This window comes from Talpa occidentalis, unplaced genomic scaffold, assembly GCF_014898055.3.
Source record: "Talpa occidentalis isolate TD23 unplaced genomic scaffold, MPIMG_talOcc4v2.1 talOcc4.3, whole genome shotgun sequence".
Lineage (NCBI taxonomy): Eukaryota > Metazoa > Chordata > Mammalia > Eulipotyphla > Talpidae > Talpa > Talpa occidentalis.
Window position 1 is genome coordinate 59,560,332 of NW_023603184.1, and position 25,932 is coordinate 59,586,263.

The 25,932-nt window shown below is 34.9% G+C and overlaps 1 long non-coding RNA gene across 1 annotated transcript; it reads right to left on the minus strand.

Moving 5' to 3' along the window:
• Positions 1-378: 378 nt before the first annotated feature.
• On the minus strand, positions 379-25,712 carry LOC129146549 (uncharacterized). Its single transcript, XR_008553408.1, has 5 exons — positions 25,692-25,712; positions 12,696-12,787; positions 3,041-3,223; positions 1,383-1,455; positions 379-428 (listed from the first exon to the last, which is right to left on the minus strand). It is a non-coding gene; the product is annotated as an uncharacterized LOC129146549 (long non-coding RNA).
• Between the last annotated feature and the right edge of the window lie 220 nt (positions 25,713-25,932).

Here is a 25,932-nt window from a genome sequence, read left to right on the forward strand (position 1 = left end):
AAATGAAGGAGTAAATAAACAAAATGATCCATCACATGTTAAGATCTAGAATAGACATTATTTTTATTTATGCATGCAAGAACTGGGGTGTAGGTCAGAGATGCAGGGGTGAGAGGTTTCACCAGGGACAGAGTAGAGGCAGAACAGATGGATATACTGAAATGCTGCTGAGGGGAGCTGTGGGCAATGCAGGAGAGGTCTGCTGTGCCATATGTGGGTTAACTCCCTGGCCTGGATGGAACTCATGCTGCAGTGTCTGGTGACTGCTTGACAGGGCTAAGATTTAACTCCTGTGCCATCAGGGAGGACTTAGAATCAAAACAGTTTTAAGTGTATGATTTACCTTTGTTCCAGACTCCTCTTCCCATCTTCCTGGAAGAAATCTTTCCTCATTCCCTCCTTGACTGTATGTTAGGCTCAGGATCATCCTGTAATGTTTGTAAGCTTTAGAGTAATGGTGTCATTTGAATTATATATCAAAGATGCTTACATGCCATTGCCTGTACCTGTAGTTTACTTTTTTAGAATTTTTGCATAATATTCCACTTAATGAATATTCCACAAGGTGTACTATTTAATAATGCTCACTCACTGCTTTCATTTTTTTTTATTTTTATACAAACTGTATCACACACACACACACACTTACACATAAAGTTTCCTGTGAAATTCTTTTTCCTGTGTCCAGGTATAAGCTCTATTCCAATACATATATTTAGGAGTAAAAAAATTAAATCAGTATGTATGTGCTTACCCAATGTTGCAAGAAAATGCTAAACATTTCCAAAAATGGCTGTCCCAAAATACACAACTTCTAGCAGTTCATACAAATTCATTTTGACACTTATACTTTTCAATATTTAGTAGTGCTAAACTTTAACACTGTCAGCAATCTGATGGATATTAAATTTATCTAATTATAATCTTAATATCCATTTCTCTGATTATTAATGAGGATAAACATCTTTTCATATATCTGTGCGCTCTTCAGATTCCCTCTCTGTGAAATACCTGTTCATACTTTGTTTACATTTAATTGGATAATTTTCATGTCATATATTGACTTTTTAAATTTCAGAGACAAAAAGACTATTGTACATATCTTCTTCCAATTCAGGGCTTTACATTATTTGTTTAGTTCATATTCTAAATCTCAAACATTCCTTTGTGATCATTCCTTTTCTATCTTGTTTAAGATATGCTTCTCACCCTTCAGAATGGATACTTTCCTATATTGGCATTAAAATGTTGAAAATGAACCCTTAAAATTTGTCTTTAAAATATTTGAAATCATTTTGTGTACACATAGATTGTGATATAGTCACTGTCCCCCCTGTGGATAACGAGAACATGTGTTGAATAGCCACTCTCCTAAGACATACCTGTATTTTTGATGGTTTCATATTGTTTATGAATCTGAGTCCTTTTCTCCTTTCCATTTGCCAATCTTTGTACCTATATAAAGTGTTTTAATCAATACAGCACTTTATATCCTAATATATGACAGGTAAGCTCGCCCACCTCATTCTTAAACTTTGCTTTATCACACAAAATTTAGATCAGTTTGTCCACTTACCTGCAAAAATAACATTTGAGATATTTATTACAAGTACAAAAATTATAGATGTATTTAAAGGGAGCTGACATATTTGTAATAGCAAATCATTTTATCCAAAGACACCATATGGTTTCCTTGTTATTGAGGGTTTCCTTGTTATTGAGGGTTTCTTTAATCTTGTCCAACAAAGTAACATGGTTATCTATTTCTTTGACACATAAAACTTGTTCATTACTTTATAGTTATGTTGCTATAATAAATAATATCTTATAAAGTATATTTCCTAAATATTAATTACTTCTGAATAGAAATAAAGACTATGATGTAAACTTTATATGTAACCACCTTTCTGAAATTCTAAAAATTTGTCTGTAAATTAATTTAATTTTTCTATGTAGGCAAACACATCAACAACCAAAATTAAAGGTGTTGAGATACTTGTTAATTTATTTCATCAAGACATATTTCTTGATCTCTATCCTGGGTTATTTTGAACTACTTAGTCCATTTATGTTTTAATTAAATAAGCTTATTATTTTACTGTTATTTTTAATTGGTTCTTGTTGAAATACACATTACACTTTGAAATATTTGTTGCTTACTAACATGTTGTTTCATAGACAAATCTAAGAATATCTATTAATTCAAATACATGAAGACTTTGGATTCTAAATGTCTGACTCTGGTTTTTACTGTTGACTCTTATTGATGGTGATCTGTTTCCTTAGAACAGGTGATTTCATTTCTGAGCACATATTTAATATTAATCCCCAGGAATCCTAGTGGTTATCTTGATGCTACTGGACACTGTCAGGCACTTGGAAATCAATAGATGCCACCACCCTGAGATCACTGTGGTCTCTTTCATAGCACTGCAGGTCCCAAGCCAGAAGTCGGCCCCTTCTTTCTGGTTCAGGGCTTATTTATCAGGTCACAGTTGGGATGGAAACACTTGACCTTGGTGTTACTCTGTGCTTTACATCACTGCTCATTGTTTCAGCTTTATGATTTTTTTTTCTTTTTTGTCTGAGAGAGGATATATTCTTACCACAAATACTTAAAAAAATAAAACCTTTTAATTAGGATTTATTTTTGTATGTTAGCTTTTTGCTTGATTTTTAGTTGGAAGGTTCATAATACTATCAAGAATAGAATTTACAGACTGAAACTTTAACTTTGCTTATATATAATTTGTAAGATAAGTTTTACAAAAAATAAGAAAAAATAGGGTTATATCATAACTTAGTTTGAAACTCTGGCCCCTATAACCCTAAAATTAGACATTGTTCTATAGGGAAAAAAATGCTCACATTTAATACTTCATTAATTAAATCCACAAAACATGTATTAATATACTTTTGTTCCTTCATGTGCCTTTACCTCATGGTACCAGGAATCTCAGAGAGGCTGACCTAGACATCTTAAACACACACTCTTGGTTTTTGATTAATATTAATTAATATTAATATTGATTAATATTACCTATAATTTGAGGTTTTATGGCTGAGACTGAAGGCAGCAGAGACGAGCAATTAGGCAGAGCATCCAAGGCTGGTGTGGCAGCTCCACCATGTAGTGAGTCAAGCTCTTACTGATGTGTCACTTCAACAACCCAACAAAGTTTCTCATACTGCCAGATCCAGAGCAACTCACTTCCACAGTCTTCTAAGAGAAAAGAAAACAGGAAACCATACCTCTTTCCATTAATGAAGATAAGAGACTACACACCAGTTGTCCACATATCATACTGACAATCACAGGACACAACTAGTTGAAAAGAGGCTGGGGATTATAATATCTATACTTCATTGTTTCCAGCAATATTTAGGGAATCTGTTACTATAAAATAAGCAGGATGGCCTATGCCTATCCGAGGTTAATATGAATGTCCCCTTTCTTTGTTTATTGCTATATTCTCTGTCAGTGCCAAAACACCATGATGCGAAGAATGACTGCATAATCTCAATGGTTTAACAAATGTACATCATGTCAAGCTCCACATATATTAAGAAATATTTAATTGAAAAAAAAATCATCAGTTTGAGATATCCTCCTCTCCCAAAAAGATTCTGAGTAAGGATTCAGGTGCAAGTAGCTCATTTGAAAAATGATCCCCAATAGTACTATCATGACCTGGGGAAATGAGTCAGGGAGAAGAGCCAACAATTTGCCACCTTAGGTAATCAGGGCCTGGAGCCATTGGGGGTCCTCTAAGAAACTGTGTGCCCTGCACCTCCAATCTGTCCAATAAAGGACAAGGAAAGTAGTGCAGTTACCACATCCACCAACTTCTAACATATCATTGGTTTAAGGTTATCCCTGGGGAGATGACTCTGACAATATTGCCCTATCCCAGGCATGGTCCAAGCAAATACCGCTGTTTCCATAATCTTGTCTCACACACACACACATACACACACACACACACACACACACAGTTATACATGAGAAACTTAGTGACAATCACAGGGCAAAACAGTATCTGTGCAAGGAATTTTGACATATCCTCCTGTTTTTCCAGAAACTACTACCAAACTAGAGAAAAATCTCTCTAAAAAGAGATAGAATATTATAACATTCCCTACTCTTTTAAGCAGAATAGACAGACTGAAGATTTGATGACTCAGCTGCCTTGTTATCAGTATCATCCTCTCTCTCTCCTTGTCTGTTTCTCTTTCCATCACTCTCTGTCCAGTGACTAAGACAATCTGCCAGGAATGTGTTCACTGAATTAATCCATCTGGTCCCCAAACTCTATCCTAACATCTGAACAATCTGGCTGGTCCTTCAAACATTGTCTCTTACTCCGGGAAACACTCTCATAGGCTCCATATTTTCCTTCACCTTTATATTTTAAACAAAATGTATAATACAATGCATTCCTCTCCCCATTTTTATTCTTTAGTTATTGTATATGATCTTGCAATAAAAATCCTTTTATGCACATAAAACTTTTAAATATGTATTTATTTAATTTGGATAAACTCCCAGAATAGCGGACAAGAGGCATGTCGGTATTTATTGCCCTAAAAATGTCTTCTTAAAATATTCTGTAAAAAGAAATGCTCCAGTTTAGATTTCCACTAACCATATAGGTGCTTCATTAATTCTTGCCACCGCTAAGATAAATCATGTTAACAACCTACTTCTTTATGTCCCCATCTTTCTCTCTGGTCACACGGCCACATGAAGACATATACAAACATGAAGAGGAACATGTGTGTGCATTTCTCCGTTCCCTGACATTCTTACTCAGCCATCTCCATATACATGAATAGCTAATATATCTTTTGAAATAACTCCTATTACATAGTATTAATTCACCAATTTATCCTGCCAATAATTGGTATCCAAGGTCATTTCCAAGTTGTTTTGTCTTATTTTGTTCTATTTTCCCAACATAAATAATGTTATATTGAACATTCTTTCACAAAGATTGTACTTCCCTACGGCTTCTCTTCTTAATTCTGCAGAGAGAGATACATACAAGTCAGATCCCTGTGTCAGAGCTTCGTGCATTGAAAATTTCATGGGTATCGACAAAGTTATTTCCAGAAAATACTACATCTCATTACACGGGATATATATACATGTGTGTATTTCTTCTCCCAGCCTCACTTATTCCTTATCTCTTTTCCGGTCTTTTCTTTCTTTTAATCACATTAGTTGCTTTCTTTTGAAGAATGTCAAATCCAAATAATGACAACAATGATCCTAGTAATTTTCTTCACTTTATAGGATATCATTTTAAAGTCTCACTGTTAAATATAATAATTGCTATAGATTTCTGAGAAATGTTTGATTAAATTATTAAAAGCCATATGTATTCATTGACACCTAAAAACTTCAATGAGATTTTATTGTATATTTCATCAAAATATTCTTCTGCCCTGTTAAGATGATAATATTGTTTTTTCAATCTGTTAATGTGATGTATAACATTATTTTTTAAATCCTGTTATTCCTAATATGATTATCTACTTTTATCACTTAACAAATTCCTATGAGTCCATATTTTTAACTCACTTTTGAGGTATTCCACTAAATATTTCTGTGCAAACCAGCTGCTTTTGAAAAATATTTTATGCTCCTTTTCTGGATTTGTTATTAGTGTGTCTGCCTTCAGTAGCTAAAGGTCAATGTTTCTTTTATTATATTGCAGTCTCTCTTAACATGAGTAAAGGTCCTTAAGTTCTAGAGAGCACCAGGAAACTATTTACGCATGCATTCCACTTTATTTGCCATTTGGTCATACCGAATTTTACAGGGTGTGTGTGCGTGTGTACAATAACACCACTTATTGAACTACACCATGTTTTACCATGTGGTTTTTTTTAAAGATTTATTTATTCAAGCATACAAGAACTGAGGTACATGCCAGAGGTGTGGGGTGACAGGATTCGCCAAAGACAGAGTGGGGAGCAGAACAGTCAGATCTACTGAAATACACTGCTGAGGGGAGCAGCGGTGAGACAGGAGAGGTCTGCTACACCATGTGGGATGCTCCTTGGCCAGCCGGGGATCAAACTTGTGCTGCAATGGCTGCCAATAGCTTGGTAGAGTTGTCTTTAACTCCTGCGCCACCAAAGAGGCCCTGTTTTACCAAGTTAATTGTCACAACTAGAGCAGGGATTGTGGTAACGGATTGAGAATAGAAACTGGAGATTAATCTAAAATTTCCATTTAATCCTTGCCCATATTTCTAAACCTACACACCACCCTTGTGGAGTGTTATTACATATTTCGTTTGCTCTTCCAGCTCTACTCACTCGTCAGGTTCTTTTTCATTCCTCTGTGATTCATTCAAGATGAGTTTGTTTTGTAGCTGAACATCACTGTGCTGCCTTAACACTATTTCTTTTCATAAATCTAATACAATTTATTCATGCCATAAACCAATCATAAAGATTTAAGTTCAGAAATAGTTCAAGGTTTCTCTTAAGAATAAAACACAAAAGGCTGAGAATATGTGCTTTAAAAGATTCATTCTAGGACCTGAGAAGTTTTTCTTGACTTCTCATATTCTCCAAATTTTGTTCTAGACATTTTAGATAAATGAAGTGTTACCCTGATGGATGCCTAAAGTATTGATTATCAAAAATACACTAGTTTTCAGGCTTTATAGGAATTATTAAAAGTAAAAGACATAGTCATAAGATATTTTCTTTGAGGTAGAAATTCTTAGTATTCAATTAGATATAATCAAGGGTCTCCCCAGTGGCACAGCGGGTTGATCTCAGTGCTGTGAAGCTGTCCGCAGCCTCTGCAGGTCGGGTTCAATTCCTGGCTGGCCAGGGAGATACCCACATGGTGCAGCAGACCTCTCCAGTCTCACCAGCTGCTCCCCTCAGCAGTGTATTTCGTCAGTCTGCCTGTTCTGCTCCCTGCTCTGTCTCTGGCGAATTCTCTCATCCTCCCTCATTTCAGGCCTGTAACCCAGTTCTTGTATAAATAAGTAAGTCTTTAAAAAAATTAGTTATAATCACATTTTTGGATAAAAAATGAATGTCTAGGAAAATGGCAGTGACTCACTTTGCATCTAGTTTAAATGCACAATAGGTATAGTTTATCTTTCAAAGGTAATGTTGCTTTCAATAAATTTTTAAAGGGCCTCCCCTGGTGGCGCAAGCAGTAGAGTACCACATTGTGAAGCTGTCTGCAGCCTTTGCAGCACCAGTTTGATCCCGGCTGGCCGGCAAGGGTCCCACATGGCGAGTCAGACCTTTTCTGCTGCCTGCTGCTCCCGTCAGCAGTGTATTTCAGTCAGTCTGCCTGTTCTCTTCCCCGCTCTGTCTCTGGTGAATCCTCTCACCCTCCCACGCATCTGGCCTGTACCCCAGTTCTTGTATAAATAAAAAAAAATCTTTCAAAAATAAATTTTTAAATAAAAATAAATCAAAGATTTTCTGAAAAGCCAAAACACATAGGCCTTTAAACATTGCCACACTCCTATCCTTCTTCAAATTGTAGAGGGTAATAGCTAAAGATAGATCTCAACTTTATAGTTAAAATATACTATACGTGGATACTCAAAAAAAATTTAAATTTTAGTTTTTACCACTCAAGAAATATTGCAATAAAAATAACCATACACATATTCTTACATATTTATCTCAGCATGTGGCTATTTAAAATATATTCACACATTTACAATTAAAATTAATTTTAGGGGCCTCCCTGGTGGCGCAAGTGGTTGAGCGCCACACTGTGACACTGTCCGCAGCCTCTGCAGTGCAGGTTTGATTCCTACCAGCGGGTGAGAATCCCACATGGCGCAACAGACCTCTCCTTTCTTGCCCACTGCTCTCCTCAACAGTGTATTTCATCAGTCTGCCTGTTCCGTTCCCCACTCTGTCTCTGGTGAATCCTCTCCCCGTCCTGCGCATCTGGCCTGTACCCCGGTTCTTGCATAAATAAAAATCAAAATCTTAATAAAAATTAAATTAAATTATTGCTTTGTATTTATTGCATTAATTAAAAGGGGGAAGTATGAGGAGCCCCTACTTGCTATGTCTTTGTGAAACTGTTAAGTTTCAGAAAATACACATGAAATGGTATTTACAAAGAAAACCAAATTTTCTACATATTTTTGAAAATAATAATAAAGTAAAAAAATTCTGAGATATAGTTCACATCTCTCTATACGTGTTCATTCTATGATGAGTACATACATATGCATGGGAATAATAAGGTAAAATGGAGGAAAAAGCTAATCAATGGAAAGGAGAGAAATTATAGTTGATACAAACAGGAAAGGGATCAGAGACCACAACTAGGTTGATATTTTCATAGTTCATGTATAAAGCTGGTGGTGAAACAGTTTTGCATTTTTCTTAAACATTGATTTCTTTATGCATACAAGAACTGGGGTACAGGCTAGAGGTGTGGAGGTGAGAGGATTCACCAGAGACAGAGCGGGGAGCAGAACAGGCAGACTGGCTGAAATACACTATTGAGGTAGAGGAGTGGGTGAGACAGGAGAGGTCTGCTTTGCCATGTGGGTAGCTCCCCTGTGGGGGATCCAACTCATGCTGCAGAGGCTGCTGATAGCTTCAGAGTACTGACGCTTAACCCTCTGCATCACCAGGGAAACCCCAGTTTTGCATTTTATTCTGAATTTACTTTCTATATTGCAAATAATTCAAAACAAGTTTTAAAATAAAAACTAATTTGAGGGCCTCCCTGGTGGCACAGCAGGTTGAGTGCAGGACTGTGAAGCTGTCCGCAGCCTCTGCAGCACAAGTTCGATCCCCACCAGCCACGGAGCAACCCACATGGTGTGGCAGACCTCTCCTATCTCACCCGCTGCCCGCCTCAGCAGTGTATTTTGTCAGTCTGCCTGTTCTGTTCCCTACTCTGTCTTTGATGAATCCTCTCACCCTCCCGCACATCTGGCCTGTACCCTGGTTCTTGTATAAATAAATAAATCTTAAAAAAAAAAAAACTAATTTGATATGACATTCTAGTGCAAGCATGCACAGAGCAGGTTCATTATGAATTTGGACAGAGAGGTAGAAAGTCCGTGAGCTCTCAGAGGGTTTTTATAGACCTTTAATGCTCCTTCAGGGAACCAGGTACACAAGCATACCAGGCAGGGAGGCTGGCATGCACCTGCTGGGCAGGAGTAGGTGGGGGGCAGGCAGGCAATCGGGCCTCTCATTCCCCAGGAATCATTGTGCTCTTTCTCTGGCCTCTCTCTGGTATTCTCAGTCTCGTGGTCTTGCCTCATGGTGGTCCTGCAGCTATAGTTGTAGTCTCAGAGTGATGCTGCCCTTATAACTCCCCTTCCCTCAGCACAGGTGTCCCACTTGAATATATGCATGCCCCATGCACCCCTTACCCAGGTGTCCATAATCACAGGTGCCAGTCATAGATATAAGAGGGCAGAAAAAGCCTAATTTTTAACTCATTTACCCTACAGATATATATATATCTGGGTAAATGGGTAAATATATATATATATATATATATATATATATATATATATCTGGGTAAATGAGTTATATATATATGTAATGGGAATTTAAGAAATATAGCCTAAGTATCCAGCAAGATATTAATAGTAGCAGAATGAGGATACCAGGCTCACTTCCTCTGGACATGCTCAACAAAATTAGTGCCAAACAAAGCCAAAAGCATCTGAGGGAAAAATTGATTACCAGTGTATATAATAGAAGCATCAGACCAAAGGAACAGGTAGGAAAATCTCTAAGTTACCTTTGTTTAGACTTATAAAGAGACAGTACAACTCAATAAGGTAAGGAGGAGCTGATGTGCACAGTCCCCCAGTCTCCTGTCTCAGACACAGCCCAATACCACAAATCTTAAGACCCTGCACTGCATTGGATAATGGTGGTGGGGGCAGGTAAGCAAGCAGGCAACCAGGAAGGAGCATACTTTACCAGAGAGTGGGAGAGACAGAGAGAGGACCACTGGCATGAAACTGAGTATCATGATGCCCAACAGCTAAAACCTGAGTTGTGTCAGAGCACCTGACCTTCCTTATAAAAGAGGCTACTGTTGAAGTTCAGGCTGAAATACCTGCCACCCCTTACTCTAGACTGAGATATCAAAACACCTGCCATACCCACAAAGAAGTGTTTCAAATAGTTCAGATACCTGAATCTACTGGACCTCTAGTATATCATTTGTTGATACCAATCCCTGTGGCATCAACAGGTGAAAAGGCAACCATTGCAAATCTATTCCTACTAAAACCCACACAAAAATGAAAATGAGGACATAGAACAACACAGTATATGTATCACAAGAAAAAAGTCATGGAAAGAACACCAACTCAGTGGAGTTGCAGAAAAGACAGAAGTCCTGAAAATATTGATGGAACTTACAAACGCAATGGAAGATATAAAACAGCAACAGAATAAATATAATGAAAATAAGAGGCAGCTACATTCAGAAATAAGGAACTTAAGACACACTATAACTGATTTTTTAGAACACATTTGAGGGCCGAGATAGAAGATAAGCAGAAACAATGAAGAAAATTAATGATCTTGAAAACACAAGGTTGGAGAACACAAGAATTTAAAAAAAAAAAAAAAAGTGAAAACAATTTTAAAAGAAAATAGGGTAAGATGTATCTGGAGCAATGAAAGAGAAAGATTTTCATATTATTGGGGGCCCCAGAAGGAGAAGAAAAAGAAAGACAGAATTTTAAGTAATAAAATTTTAAGAAATAATCACTAAAAATCTAAAACATAAAAGAAACAGAGAGAGAGCCAGATAAAAATGGGGACTAGAAGAAATTTCCCCAAAGAAAAAGCCAAACAAAACTCACCTCCCCCCAAAAAAACCCTAAAGAATTGGACAAATGCATATGTTCAGAAGAATAGTTCAAAGTTATAAGTATGCTTATAGTTATAAGTATGCTCTAAGTATGCTCATGGATCTTGGACAAGTATGAATGAACTAGAAAAATCAAGGAAAATAGGTTTGAAGAAATCATAGGGTTGAAGAATATAATGATAGAAATTAAAATTAAATAGAGAAGTCCAACAAGCAACTGGATAAAACAAAGGAATAAATAGGTGAGTTGGAAGTAAAAGCAATAGAACTCACCCAGACAGGGGGGAAAAAAAAAAGAAGAAGAATTTTTTAAAATGAAGATACTCTAAAAGATCTTTAGGTCAACTTGAAGAGGAATTGTATTTACAATATAGGATACTAGAAAAAGAGAGAAAGGGAAAAAATATTTGCAGAATCACTGAAAACTTCCCTAACCTTGAGAAAGAAACAAACACTTACATCTAAATAGCCCAGAGAGTTCCAAATAAAAGGAACGCCCAAAGAGACCCAAACTAGGACACATTATAATCAAAATAGAAAAATTAAAGAAGGAGTCTTAAAAGCAATGTATCACATATAAGGGAAATCCCATAAAACTATCAGAAGACTTCTCAAAAAGACACTTTCAGGACATAAGAGAGTTGCCAGTATACTGAAAGAAAAGCAAAGCAAAAAACTTTGAAGCAGGAATTCTGTGCTCAGTAAGATTGTAATATTGATTTGAAGTAGATATTGGGAGCATTCCAGAGAAACCAAATCTAAAGGAGTTCATTGCTACTAACTAGCATAGCAACAAATGTGAAAAGGGCTCATCTAAACTGAGAAGTAGGACAATAAATAGAGTCAAAAAAAAAGTCAAAGAATAAATCTCACCTTAAAGGATATTCCAGTAAAAGTAGTGGGCCAGTCACTAATAAAGCAGACTGAAGAGTAAAACACAAGTGACATAAAATTAACTAAAGTTACCACAATTAGACCAAAATAATTATATAGCATAAAGATGTAAAATGAGGCATCAAAAATAGAAAGTTGGAGAAAGTACAAATGCTGTTTTTGAATGTGTTCAAATATGAGCACCTCTCTATTCAATACAGATCAATATATAGTAAGATCTTATATTTGATCTGAAACCTCAAACAAATACCAGTAGTAAAAACACAAAAGAACATAAAAAGGAATTTAAATATACCACTAAACAGAAATACCAAATCTCAAGGGAAGAAGAAAAAAATCACGAAAGGATCAAAAAAGAACTGCAGAATCAGCCAGAAACCAATTAGCAAAATGTCAAAGCATACATACCAATGATAACCTTGAATGTAAATATACTAAACTCTCCAATCAAAGACTCTGAGAGCTAAACACATAAGAATTCACTTCAGGCATAAGGATACTCGCAGATTGAAAATGAAGAGAAGGAAAAAAAATATTCCAAACAAATGGAGTTGGAAAAAAAAGTACATATCAGACAAAATAGATTTGAAAACAAAACTGCAATAAAAAAGAAGAGCATTATACCATGATAAAGGAGGCAATATATCGGGAACATATAAGAGCAGACACACAACGTAAGAACAGCAAAATATATAAAATGAATATTAACAAATACAGTGACAAATTAACACTGACACTGATATAGCCAGAATAGGGGATGCAACATCACATTTACATCAATGATAGAGCTTTCAGACAGAAAATCAATACGGTAGTATCAGTCTTAAATAATGCATTATACCATATAATATATATGTTTCTACTCAAAAATAGCAGAATACACATTCTTCTCAAATGTATATGGAACATTCCAAATACTCACATTCCAAATACTCACAAATCTCCATGAATTTAAAATGCTCAAAATCAAGTGAAGTATCCTTTCCAATGGCAAAGTCATGAGGTTAGAAACCAACCAGAAGTGGAAACCTGGAAAGAACACAAACACAATTAAATAGCATGCTTCTGAAAAACTATTCAGTCCCTGAAGAAATCAAAATATATTTAGATTTGAATGACGATGATGATAATGATAATGATAATAATACCAGAATCTTTGCAACAAAATCAGTACAGAAAAGTGTATAGCAAAACAGACCCATCACAAGGGGGCAAAATAAATCCTCAAATAAACAACTTCACACTTAAAGGAACTAAAAAAGTAGAATAAAGAAGACTAAAGTCAGTAGAAGAAATAATTAAAATCCAGGTAGAAAAAATTAAAAAAGAAAAAGTACAAAAGGTCAGTGAAACAAAGAGCTGATTTTTAGGGGGAAAAATGGTCAACAATATTGACAACCTTTTTATGAAAAAAAGAAAAGACTCAAAATCAGAAATAACAGCGGAGACATAACAATGGATAGCCAGAAATACAAATAATCATTCAAAACTATCATGAACATGTTTATGCCAGCAGACTGGATGACCTAGAGGAAATGGATCAATTCTGTGAATTGCACAAGCTCCCACACTGAATAATGAACAAATACAAAATTTGAAACGATTGATTACATGTAAAGAGGCAGTAATTGAAACAGTAATCAACCGCCCCCACACAACAAAGACAAGAAACAGATGACTTCACTTTGCAAGTTCTATCAAAAATTCAAATATCTAAAACCCATTACTCTCAAACTCATCCAAAAGTCATTTTATAAAATACATTAAATTTTTTATTACAAGATAAACATAATACTGATGCCAAAAACAAAAAAAAAGCACAAAAAAGGAAAGCTACAAGATCTATAACAAACATTGATACAAAACTCCTTAACAATATTTAAAAAACAATTAACAGTGCATTAAAAAGACTGAACACCACAAAAAATGGGAGAAAAAAATGTAACCATATATCGGACAAGGAGTTAATACCCCAAATATATAAACAATACATATTACCCCACAACAACAACAACAAAATAATGTGATTAAAAATGGTCAAATATAAAAATAAAATTTATTATTTAAAAAATAAATAAAAATAAAACAAACAAAAACTATAAAAAAAAATAAAAATGGTCATAGAGTCTAGACAGCATTTCACCAACGAAAATGTTCACAAGACAGCAGACAAATGAAAGATGTTCTACATTGCATATCATCAGGGACATACAATCCAAAACCACAATGAGGTCTCACCTCACACCTGCTAGAATGACTATTATTAAAAAGACAAGAAATAGTTAAGTATTAAAAAGAAAATGAGACACCGGAACACTAAAATTGATGGGAATGTAAATTGATGAAGCACTATAGTAAATAGTATGAGGGCTCCTCAAGAAATGAAAAATAGAATTATCATATGGTCTAACAATCCCACTTCTGGGTATATTTCTATAGGATTTAATGAAAAGAGGATATAAAATACACACAGGAACTCCATGTTTATTGCAGCATAACTCACATTAGTTTATATATATAGAAACGACCAAAGTTCTACAGATGAATGGATAAAGATGTTTTATATAACTGTATGTGTATCAGTGTGCACATATGAATATGACTCAGCATTAAGAAAGAAGAATACCCTGTCTTTCGTGACAACATGGGTGGACATTGAGAGCATTATGCTGAGTAAAGACAGAGAAAGACAATTACTGTTTGACATCTTATATATATGGAATCTGAAATAAGCAAACTTGTGGATACAGTGAGTATGTGGATGCAAGGCCTGAGGGATGTAGAAATTGAGGCAAAGTTCCTTGAAGTGTACAAACTTGCTGTTAGAAATAAGTTCTGTAAATCATATGTGCAGAATTGTGATTATACTCCACAATGCTGTATAATACATTTAAAGTTGCTGAGAGTCCAGATATTAAATGTGCTCAGCACAGAAAAATAAATGATCATTATGTGCCCTGATGGGGGGAAGGGGCAGTGTTGGCCATGTGGTAATCATACTGCAATATGTAAATATCAAAATAATATATTTTTATATAGTTATACCATGTTATATGTTAATGATCTATCAATCCAAAGCTTTTAAAAAGAAATGAGAATGGTGATTTTTGGAGAGAACTGTTGATTTCTGTAAAATGTGATCTTCGTAGGGCCTCCCCGGTGGCGCAGCGGTTGAGCGCTGGTTTGCGAAGCTGCCCGCAGCCACTGCAGCGCCGGTTTGATCCCTGGCTTCTCCCCGGCCACCGGAGGAGGGTCCCCCATGGCGCGCAGACCTCTCCTGCAGCCCGCTGCTCCCCTCAGCAGTGTACTTTGGTCCTCCTGCCTGCTCTGCTCCCCGCTCTGGCTCTGGTGAATTCTCTCACCCTCCCACGCTTCTGACTGTACCCAGTGCTTGTATAAACAAACAAACAAATAAATAAATAAATGAAAATAAATCTTAAAAAAAAAAAAATGTGATCTTCGTAAAAAAATGTCATATGTTCATTGAAAATGTGCTGAGTGTTGATTAAATGATTTGTAGCTCACATAATTGAAGAATGACAAGATGTCATAAAACTGAAAGGTCCAAAGAAAGAATGTCAAATGACCCCTAAGTTCAACATAGCGTATTTAGGACAAGAAGATGCAGCATATCAGGAGATGTGAAAAGATCTGCTCTTTACACAATAGACTGTGGTGGTGCACTGTGGGCTATTTGGGGGTGGATACACAGCAGTGGTAATACCTCACGGGGGGTATACAAATATTACCTAAATTAAAAATGAATAAACTTCAAAAACAAAAAGTAAATAACTCAGAAAAATTGGGAGTATACAAGATTAATTTCAAATTTTAATACATATACAATGACAATAAAAAATTACTCCTTGAAAACCAACAGAATTCCTTTATATGTTGTTTAGCAAACAAAGCAGTAAATAAAAATGGAGGGGTGTATCTCAGGGAGCAAATAGTATGTATATGTATTTTAATATATCTTAAAATAGCCTGTAAAGTCTCTTATAATAGACTTACAGTATCTTATAAGATGTTAGAATGATCTTATATAACTTAAAATATCTTTGCAATTATATTTATGAAATTCTTCTTTAATCTTTAAGGAAGGGAAGGAAGGCTAGAAAACAGGGGATGGGAGAGAAATTTTTCACTCAGTAACACCTTTATGAAATTTTTATTTAGGAAGCTTGTTAATATATTGCATATTCAACAATGAAATTAAAGAACTTTAACAGTGGAAGGAAGAAGAAAAGAAAATCCAAACCTAACTATTTGCAAGATATAGGCTGGCACTCTGAACTACAGAGATCCTTAATTTCACAGATAAATAAAATTTTCTGTGAGAACAGAAAACATAGTCAAACAACTAATTACAGGACGAATGTTGTAACCCTAATCATTAAGTACTCTTTTCTCATTTCTTATTCACTGTCATTATCGCAACTGTTGACCATGGAGAAATGGATTTTAAGAGGGTACTTGGATTTTTAAAATTTGAAGGAAATTCTGTAGTGCATCTAGACATATTATTTACTCATTTATCAAACTTACTGAATGCTGACCTGATCACCCACTTTGTGTTATGGCCTTCTTGGGCCTTGCAGTGTAGCAGGTTATATGGACAAATGGTCACACACACACACACACACACACACACACACACATAGATTCAAAATAACATTAGGGGCCTTCCTGGTGGTGCAAGGGGTTCAACACAGCACTGTGAATCTATCCGCAGCCTCTGCAGCACGAGTTCGATCCCCAGCCAGGGAGCTACCCACATGGCACAACAGACCTCTCCTGACTTGCCCGTTGCACCCCTCAGCAGTGTATTTCAGTCAGTCTGCCTGTTCTGTTCCCCACTCTGTCTCTGGTGAATCCTCTTACCCCTACCCCCGCATCCCTAGCCTGTACCCCAGTTCTTGTATGCATAAATATATCTTTAAAGTAAAAAAATAACATTAGTATAGAAAGGTTGTGTATATATGTCACAACTATTCAGAATATGTCTTAAAATAATAAAATGCCTTATTCCCAGGGATCTAAGCAGAGATGGGCATCATTATTTCTTGTAATATGTAATGGCAAAAAAGTATTTAAAATAAAAGATTATAGGCTTCATGATCCACTGGGCTCCTTTCCATAATGATGAAGAGGACAGCAGGTGCTGACATCTCTACACAGAAGGAAGGCATCCATAGTGTTCTTTCTGATATATTTGATATATTTGAAGTTTAATCCTTCATTATTGAGCAGAGATTACTTTCACTGGAGATTCTGAAGGAATTCATCCACTATGGATGAGTTCAAAAGAAAAGAAAATTCAGAAATGTTTGGAGTAGACAAAAAAGACTTCCATTGGAGAAGAATTTCAGATGGATAAGATTTTTGCAGGGATATAAGATAGGAAAGATGGCAGAGGCATTTTATGATTAATAATCTCTATCCCCTAGGTAGGAGCCTGCTGATCTTAACCAACCTGAAGTAATTTAGCTATTTAATTTTCAAGAACTCTTGCTATCTAAGCAGGTGCTAGAAGTCAAGCAAGCAAATAAATTTAATATTCAGGAGTGAAGCTAAGTTTTGCCTTTCCTGCAGTGTTACATAATTAAGATAGGAGTTAGATAAGAAAAAAAGATAAGCAAACATACTGCTTTTGTTATTGTCTATTTGGGTGGTAATCTGGAGTCTGAATGATTCTTCAAAATCCATCTGCATTGAGTTGAAATATAGTTTGAATAATAATGCCTGGAATTTATATAAAACCTCTCCAAGGAGCTAAAGGAGTTTTGTGGACATTATCTAATTAGTTTTTTTAACAGCCCTCTGAAAAAGAGGACTAAGGTCAGTGACCCCCATTTTTGAAAATGAGTAAATATAGATAAGAAATTCTAATGAGCATCACTTTGCAATGCAGTAGTCATGGCCATGAGGAGATATTCGGCATTCCTCTACACTTGTCAGGTAGAGGCGTGTACCTTGGTTCCAGAGACCTGGTTTGAAATCCGAGCTTTACCAGTTATTAAACTGTGATCTTGGACATGTCAGATTTTCTAAAGTTTGCTTTCTTCACCTAAAAGCCTGAGTAGTGACTAAAGAATCATATTGAAGGTATTAAATAAAGACTATAAAGCATCAAACACTATAATTTACGGAGTAAATACTCAACCAATGTTAGTTGCCTTGACTACATAATATTAACATTCAAAGACCACAACCCATACACCAAAACTCAAGACCAGAAATAATACACCTATAACAATGTATTACGTTGACTTAAAAGGATTCATCACTTTTGGACCACACCCTCGGTCACCAGGGCACTAAGATTCTCAGACTTCCTGCATCACTGGACAGGTGCATAGCAGGTTCCTCCATTTCTCCCTCTCTTCCGACTCTTCACCTTTCCCACCTTTCTCCCTGCCTTGCTGACCGCACAAGTTCCCTACTTTGAGCTCTATTTTACCAGACTTAGTGATCTTTGTATAAATGTATCCATATTATCAGTGGCTTGAACAGACTGACTTTAAAACTCCTTTTCAGTGTCTTTTACATAATTAAAGCAACTAAGAGATAAACCTTGTAGGTTTACACATTGCAAATAATTAGAGAAGATTTTTGTGTCACTGTCTGTACCACTTCATATGAAATGTGATAGGTTAGGATTCAAATACCTGTTCAAGGACCAACCACTTAATCATCATCTACTCTAACGAGGAGTATGAATTCTTCTCATGATGCCAATGGTATTTTATAATGGTGCTCACTCCCAGAAATATGCCATTCAAGTCAATAGATTACATGGTGAACCTACCCTTTATCTTCCTTTATGCATAATGACATCCATAAGTAAGTTAATTTTAAAAATGACTAAACAAACTAAGTGTCCTCCAATAGATTAAAAAAAAAAAACTGTGCAATATGTAATTGATGTAATACTACACAGCTGTTAAAAAGATTAAATAGTGGCTTTGGAGGGGAAATGGTGGATCCCAAGGTGATTACATTAAGTGATATAAGTCAAAAAGTGAGAGATAGGTATCAGATAATTTCATTCATCTGTGGAATATAAATAACCAAAAACCAAACACAGGTAAAATAGAACAGGAATAAATCTTGGACTTAGTGAAATAATTTAATGGTTACCAAAGGGAACAGCAGGGAGAAAGGAAACTGGCATGGGGTTTGGTGGGGTGTGAGTGGAATGTGCATATATGGAAGACAAAAAATGTAGCTGCAAAATTAAAATTAAAAATAAGTAAATAGGACCTCCCCGGTGGCACGCGGTTGAGCGCTGGGTTGCGAAGCTGCCCGCAGCCTCTGCAGCACCGGTTCGATTCCCGGCTGCTCCCCGGCCACCAGAGGAGGGTCCCACATGGCCCGCAGACCTCTCCTGCCGCCTGCTGCTCCCCTCAGCAGTGTACTTCGGTCCTTCTGCCTGCTCTGCTCCCCGCTCTGGCTCTGGTGAATTCTCTCACCCTCCCACGCTTCTGACTGTACCCAGTGCTTGGATAAATAAATAAATCTTTAAAAAAATAATAAAATAAGTAAATAAATCAGTAAAATAAAAAAAAAAAGACTTGGAATTGAGGGAAAACCCAGTATACAAAATATAAAGCAGAAGTGCTTAGCATATGGCACATGTGCAGAACTTTTTTTAAAAAATAAACTGATGGACAAGATCCATATCCTTCCCCAAAATGCTACACTGTATCATTGGAAAGGGGCAAATTTTCTCCTGTAACAATAAACCACTAAAATTTCATTTCCCAATCACACCTCATTCTTATGTCTAAAGTACATAATTATAGGGCCTCCCCAGTGGTGCAACGGTTGAGCTCTGGGCTGAGAAGCTGCGCGCAACCTCTGCAGCACCAGTTCAATCCTGGCCACCAGCGAGGGTCCCCCATGGCGCGCAGACCTCTCCTGCCGCCCGCTGCTCCCCTCAGCAGTGTACCTCGGTCCTTCTGCCTGTTCTGCTCCCCCCACTCTGGCTCTGGTGAATTTCTCTCACCCTCCAATGCTTCTGACTGTACCCAGTGCATGTATCAATAAATAAATAAATAAATAAATAAATAAATATTAAAAAAATAATAAAGTACATAATTATACTGGAATTTTTATTGCGATTGTTTTGAATCCAAATCAATTCATGAATGCTATATAAAATTAAAATACAAGGTTCTTTTTATATTTATTTTTAATTATACAACAATTTTGATGGTATAGAAAATGTCTTTAAATTACATTTTTTGATACTTTCATCTGGAAAAATGGCTAAAGTCACCAATTTAAATATTTGGTCTTCATATTCTTTTAGTTTTCATATGTTCAAATTATTTAGGAATAATAATAATTTTATTTTGTTTTGTTTTCCTATAGTCTCATATTTTAGTTCATTTACTTGTGCATAACACCGTGATTTCTATTATAATGTGAAGTAAAAGTCACCATAGCAGACATTCTGGTGCCAATGCATTCTCAAAAGGCATGATTTTTACCAGTTTTGGATTAACTGTGGCTTCTTATACATTTTGAAATACTTTTATTATATAATAAAACTGCTCCTGTTTTTGGACTTTCTGAATGTATTTTTACTTTTTAAAATGAGATGGTAGGTAGGGCCACTGGTTTGAAGCATAAGGAATAAACCAATGTAAAACTGACTCAAAGCATATTCTCAATGAGAAATATCTGGGCTCGAATGGTTTATTATTCAGTGATATTTGGGAAAATTAACTATGAAGTAGGTAAGAATTTTGAGCTAGATTTTACAATCAACAAGGGACCTTTTTTTTTTTTAGAATAAAGGATGGTGAAGAAAAGGGAAACCCCTGGCATGCTTTTGACTTTTTTTTAAATTTTATTTTTATATTCCCCATACAACTACAACCCCCTTATTTTGACCCCCATCCCTCCTTTCCCCACCCCCCACCCCCTATAGAGTGTCTCTGGTTCATAGTTGTTTGTTGATTTTGATTTTTTTCTTTCTTATAGTTATTCTTTTTCCTGGTCCCTTATTTAGGTTTTCTAGATTCCTGCTATGAGTGAGACCATCCGGTATTTTTCTTTTTCTTTCTGACTTCTTTCGCTGAGCATGATCCCTGCCAGCTCCACCCATGTTGCTGCAAACTGCATGTGTTTATCTTCCTGATTGATGTTTGATTTAAATGAGAATATCCTCAGATTTTAGTCTCATTTGACTGGTCATGCTTTCAAAGCCCTGTCAGAGCACAGTAAGGTTTAAACAAGCAATAGATGTAACCTTTTATATGAATTCCAGTATTAGATTAACTTCTAATACAAAGCCTAAATGAAAATGTTCGTAAATGAAAATGACCTGTAAAGTGTTTGGGGGGACTGAAAAATGTTTATGACTTTATGTGAAAGATAGCACATTAAAATATAAGTTTTAAAATACCAGTATTTATACAATTTGATTTTTTAAAATAAATGCATAATCTATTTGGTATAGTTAAAAAAATAAAATAAATAAAATAAAATGAGGTGTTAGGTATGGTGAGGTAATATGCATCTGACCCTGTATCCCTAAAACATACACAGTCCTATAAACCAACATTACCTCAATAAAAATGATACAATTAAAAAATAAAGTATTTTGAATAGATGTTCAATTTTTTCTAAGAACTTTCTATATCCATTCAAAGGCTCATACAATATTTTTCCTTAATATGTTAATACAGAAAATCCATGGATTATGTTTCTAACACATTTTGAAATTATTGCTATAATATCAACCTGGTGAAGATATCTTCCCCTATTATTTCTATGTTAAGGTATATAGCTTGCTAATGATTAGCTTAGAATTTTAAAATATACTTTTAAGAATGGGATCAGCCTCTAATTTTCATTTTTTTATAATGCTGAATTTGTCATTTTTAGTTTGAGGGTTAGCCTCAAAATGACTTGAAACATGCACATTCTATTTCTATTCTTAAGGAATTAGTTTAAGATTAGAGCAATTTATTTCTTTCTGGTTTGGACGTTTCACTAGTTTAGCCCTGAAAAATCTCTATCTGAAGATTTTCATTAATAAATCAATAACTTTAATCATTATGTAAGCTTTCAGAATTTCTTTATCTTTGTATGCCAATTTTGGTAAATGATGAATGGCTATATATTTGTAATTTGCACATTTCAAACATTTTACATTTTTTGTTATAGATTGAAATCCTACAGAGCTTATGTAAAATTCAACAGAATACTACAGAATAATCTATGACTATTTTAAATTCTACAGAAACTGGAGTGATACTGTATTTGTTCAGAGGTGCTATTAATTTTTACCTCATTCTCTGTGTGTGTTTTTCTCTCTCTCTGTCTCTCCCTCTTTCTCTGTCCTCTCTTTGTGACGAATCAGGTTTTAGATCTAGCAGTTATATTAATCTCTAGAGAATTAACCTTTATATTTAGGTTTTTTCCTAAATTTCATTATATCCTTTTAATATCACCTTCTCTACGTTCTCTTGGTTAAATTATTAATTTTTGTAATTTAGCAAGTTAAATATTCTTTCTTATTAGTAGTCTCACTGACATTCTTTGCCTCGAACATATTCACTTTAAGACTATGTATTTTCCTCTAAATATATCATTAGCTCTCATTTTCAGATACAGTTTTTCATTAGTTAACTATTAGGTGCATTAATGATTAAATATTTTTCTGTTTTCAATATAAATTTGTCCTATTTTACTTATAAAGCATAATGTCTAGACACAATTTAACCCTAATCTTTATAATTTTGTATTTATTATTAGCATTTGTACCATTATTCCTAAAACAACTGGCATAACTTAATACAGCTTTTGAGTTCTCATTTCCATTTATTAGCTGATATTTTTTAAATATATTTTATTTTATATAATTCTTACATCATTTTTCATTTTTGCACAATGTATGCATTTTCATTTTGGTTATATCCTCCATAAAATTCCTACCCCCCTTATAGCTGTTATTTTTAAATGTGTTAACTTTCTATTTAAAATGAGAAGTTTCTCTATTTGCCCTACCAATTATTTAGGAAAATATGCTACTATGTTCCCATTATTATTGTGAATGTATGAATTTATCATTGAATATCAATCAGTTTTGCTTTATACTTTTGTGTCCATATCCTTAGATATATATACACTTCTAAAATTGTCATTCTGGTGAATAGAACTGTTTGGGGCCTCCCTGGTGGCACAGGGGTTCAAGTCTTAGCACTATCAACCTACGGCTAGCCACTGCAGTGTAAGTTTGATCCCCAGCCAGGGAGCTAACCCACACGGCTCAGCAGACTTCTGTCTTGCCCTCTGCTCCCCTCAGCAGTGTGTTCCAGTAGATCTCTGTTCTACTCCCTACTCTGTCTCTGGTGAATCCTCTCACCCCCCACACCTCTGGCCTATATCCCAGTTCTTATATGTATAAATAAATAAAAATGGTACCTCTGACCTACACCCGTCTTCTTCTATGCATAAATAAAAATGAATCTCTTAATTCTTTTTTAAAAAATAAATAAAATTGTCATCCTGGGGAATCAAACTGTTTATTATAAATATAAAGTGACTGCTATTGCTAATAATGTTTTTTATCTTAAATTGTACCTTTATATTAATAAAGACATACTTCATGCTTTTATCTCATATTTTCAATGTATTACATTTTATGTTATTATATTGTACTCTAGTCTTTTATAAGTAGCATATTATGATTTCACTATCATCCAGTCTGTTAAGATTTATATTTTCATTGGAGAACTTCATCCTTTTGCATTGTATTTAATTATTGATAGTTTTGGAGTTTTATTTGTCCTGCTTATTCTTAGAATATCTCTCACTTCTTTTTTGTCATGTATGGATTTATCTTCTGATTTCCCCTGTTTCTCTCTTGGTATGAATGCAGTTTGCTTTTAATAATTTTAGCTAATATATTAGAAATTTCAAAATGCAGACTTCAAAAATTTGTTAATGATATATACTCACCCACCTTGTTAAAAATGCATCGTCTTGGAATACCCCCTCATTATTTGTTACTATGTCTTTAAATTCTATTTCATACATTTTAAGGACAATATTATATTGTTATTACTTTATGGAGTCAAAGTTCACTTAGCTATAACCACATATTTCCTCTTGCAACTCTGATCTTCCTATGGGATCCATTAACCTTTGGGCTGAGGAATAACTTACAGAATTCCTTTTTTGCCCTAATAAGCTGGTGGCAAACTCTCTTAGTTGCAACAGTTTGATAAGGTTGTTTTTTGGGGTTTTTTTTTGCTTTCATTTCACAATTTTTTTCTCATGTGTGATACAATTCTAATTTGGAAAGCTTTATTCCTCCCATAATGATGGCATGATTTCATTGGATTATGACTTCCATTACTGCTGTTGAGAAGTTTGTATATATCTTTCCTTTTAATCTCTTATTTTTATTAAAGTTGAAATTATTTCATATTTCATATGATTTCAAAATCATATGCTTAAGAATGGATTTTTTTTTTTTAAATTTCCTCATACTTTCAGGGTTTCTTTAATCTGGAAACTCTATCTGAAATTATATAAATTTCCCAGCAATAATTTCTTACAACATTTTCTTTTCTCTCTTTTTTTTTTTTCTCTCTGAAAACCAATTAAATATCTGTGAGATTTTATCAGCCTGTTTACTGGGTCAAACGTTTATTTCTATGTTTTTCATCATTTGTTTGTGTGCTTCACTCTAGATGGCACCTGCTGACCTATATTCTAGGCCACAGTCTTCAGTACAGAAAACTAAGAATAAAAGTCTAATCATCACAGTGTGTTTATATTTTTAAAACCATTATTTATTATTGATCTTATCATTTTTTGAGATAACATTGGTTTACAACATTATATGACTGTTTCCATTCCTTCATAAAACTTTCAAATTTGACTTTATCATTTTGAATGGAGTAAAATACATTTTTTTATAACAATATTTGTATTTCTCATTATTTCTTCTGGCTATTCTGTGTAAGTCCTATGTCCTTACTTGTATGTATGTGTTCACCTCTGTGTTGGATATTATATTTGAATAATTATAGCTTCATGTCAAAGATTTTCAAGCAATGGTATTTTCTGGGCCAATTAGAAAATACAAAGCCTAGCCTAGCATTATTCATAGGATGAACTAATTCCCGTGTGCATTTCAAAGTCATAGTCCAAAGCAAGTGATGATTTAATGCTTTTAATTTTCTTAACAGATAAATTATTGATATAAAAAGAAACATGCAATGTATGTTATCTGTAATAGGATATGAGTATTTAATTTGTTTTCATCACTTTTTCCCCATTATCAATTTTATATTGTTCTTTTTCCTAAGTAGTACCTCAATAATATGGGTTCTTTACCTAGTCAACTTGCTTAAACTTTTAATACTTTTAATAGATCTGAGTCCTTAGTAATTATGCATTTATTGAATTTTCATATATTCCCTTCGGCCTTTGCTATGGGGTAGAGAAGCAGTAATTATAGTTCTACCTTCATATATTTGTAGCATCAAGTCAATTTTCTAAAGAAAAATCGGTATCATCTCACTGTCAGGAAAAGAACCCTTCCTGGTTTAGTGGTATGAAAAGATCAAATCAAGAAAGAGTGCAGCTTTTCTAAGGGAGTGAGTGGGATAGAGCCAACAACACAATTACACAGTTAGCAACAGCCAGGAGGCTCATATTTTTACTCATTAGGCAAAACAGAGTGATGATCTTTATCTACAGCAACCATAATCACATTGGCACATCCGTGTGGAATCACAGCTGAAGGGATTTATTATTTTCCAATGAGAAGTCTGTGTTCCTTAATGGTGCCTTGGAAGAAAACATTGGAATGAGGCTAATATTAAAGAGAGCAAATGCAATTTAACAAATCTACCAAAAGAAGGCAAAAAGCTATCATCTCATTGTGTAGGAATGACCTTACCCATCTTTCGGCATTCTTAGGACTTCTTCCTTGCCTCTTCTCTCTTCCCTAGGGGCACTGATCTGCTGCTAATTGCTCCTATGAAGATCAGACTGGAAAGCATTAGCATTTACTGAAAATAGAAAAATAAATGTAAATGTGGAGAAGAGCAGAGATGTTCCAGATTCTGAGAAATATCCAGGGAATCCAGTTTGTTAAGGGGAATAATCCATGTTGCCCATTTTAAGGGTCTGTACCACTC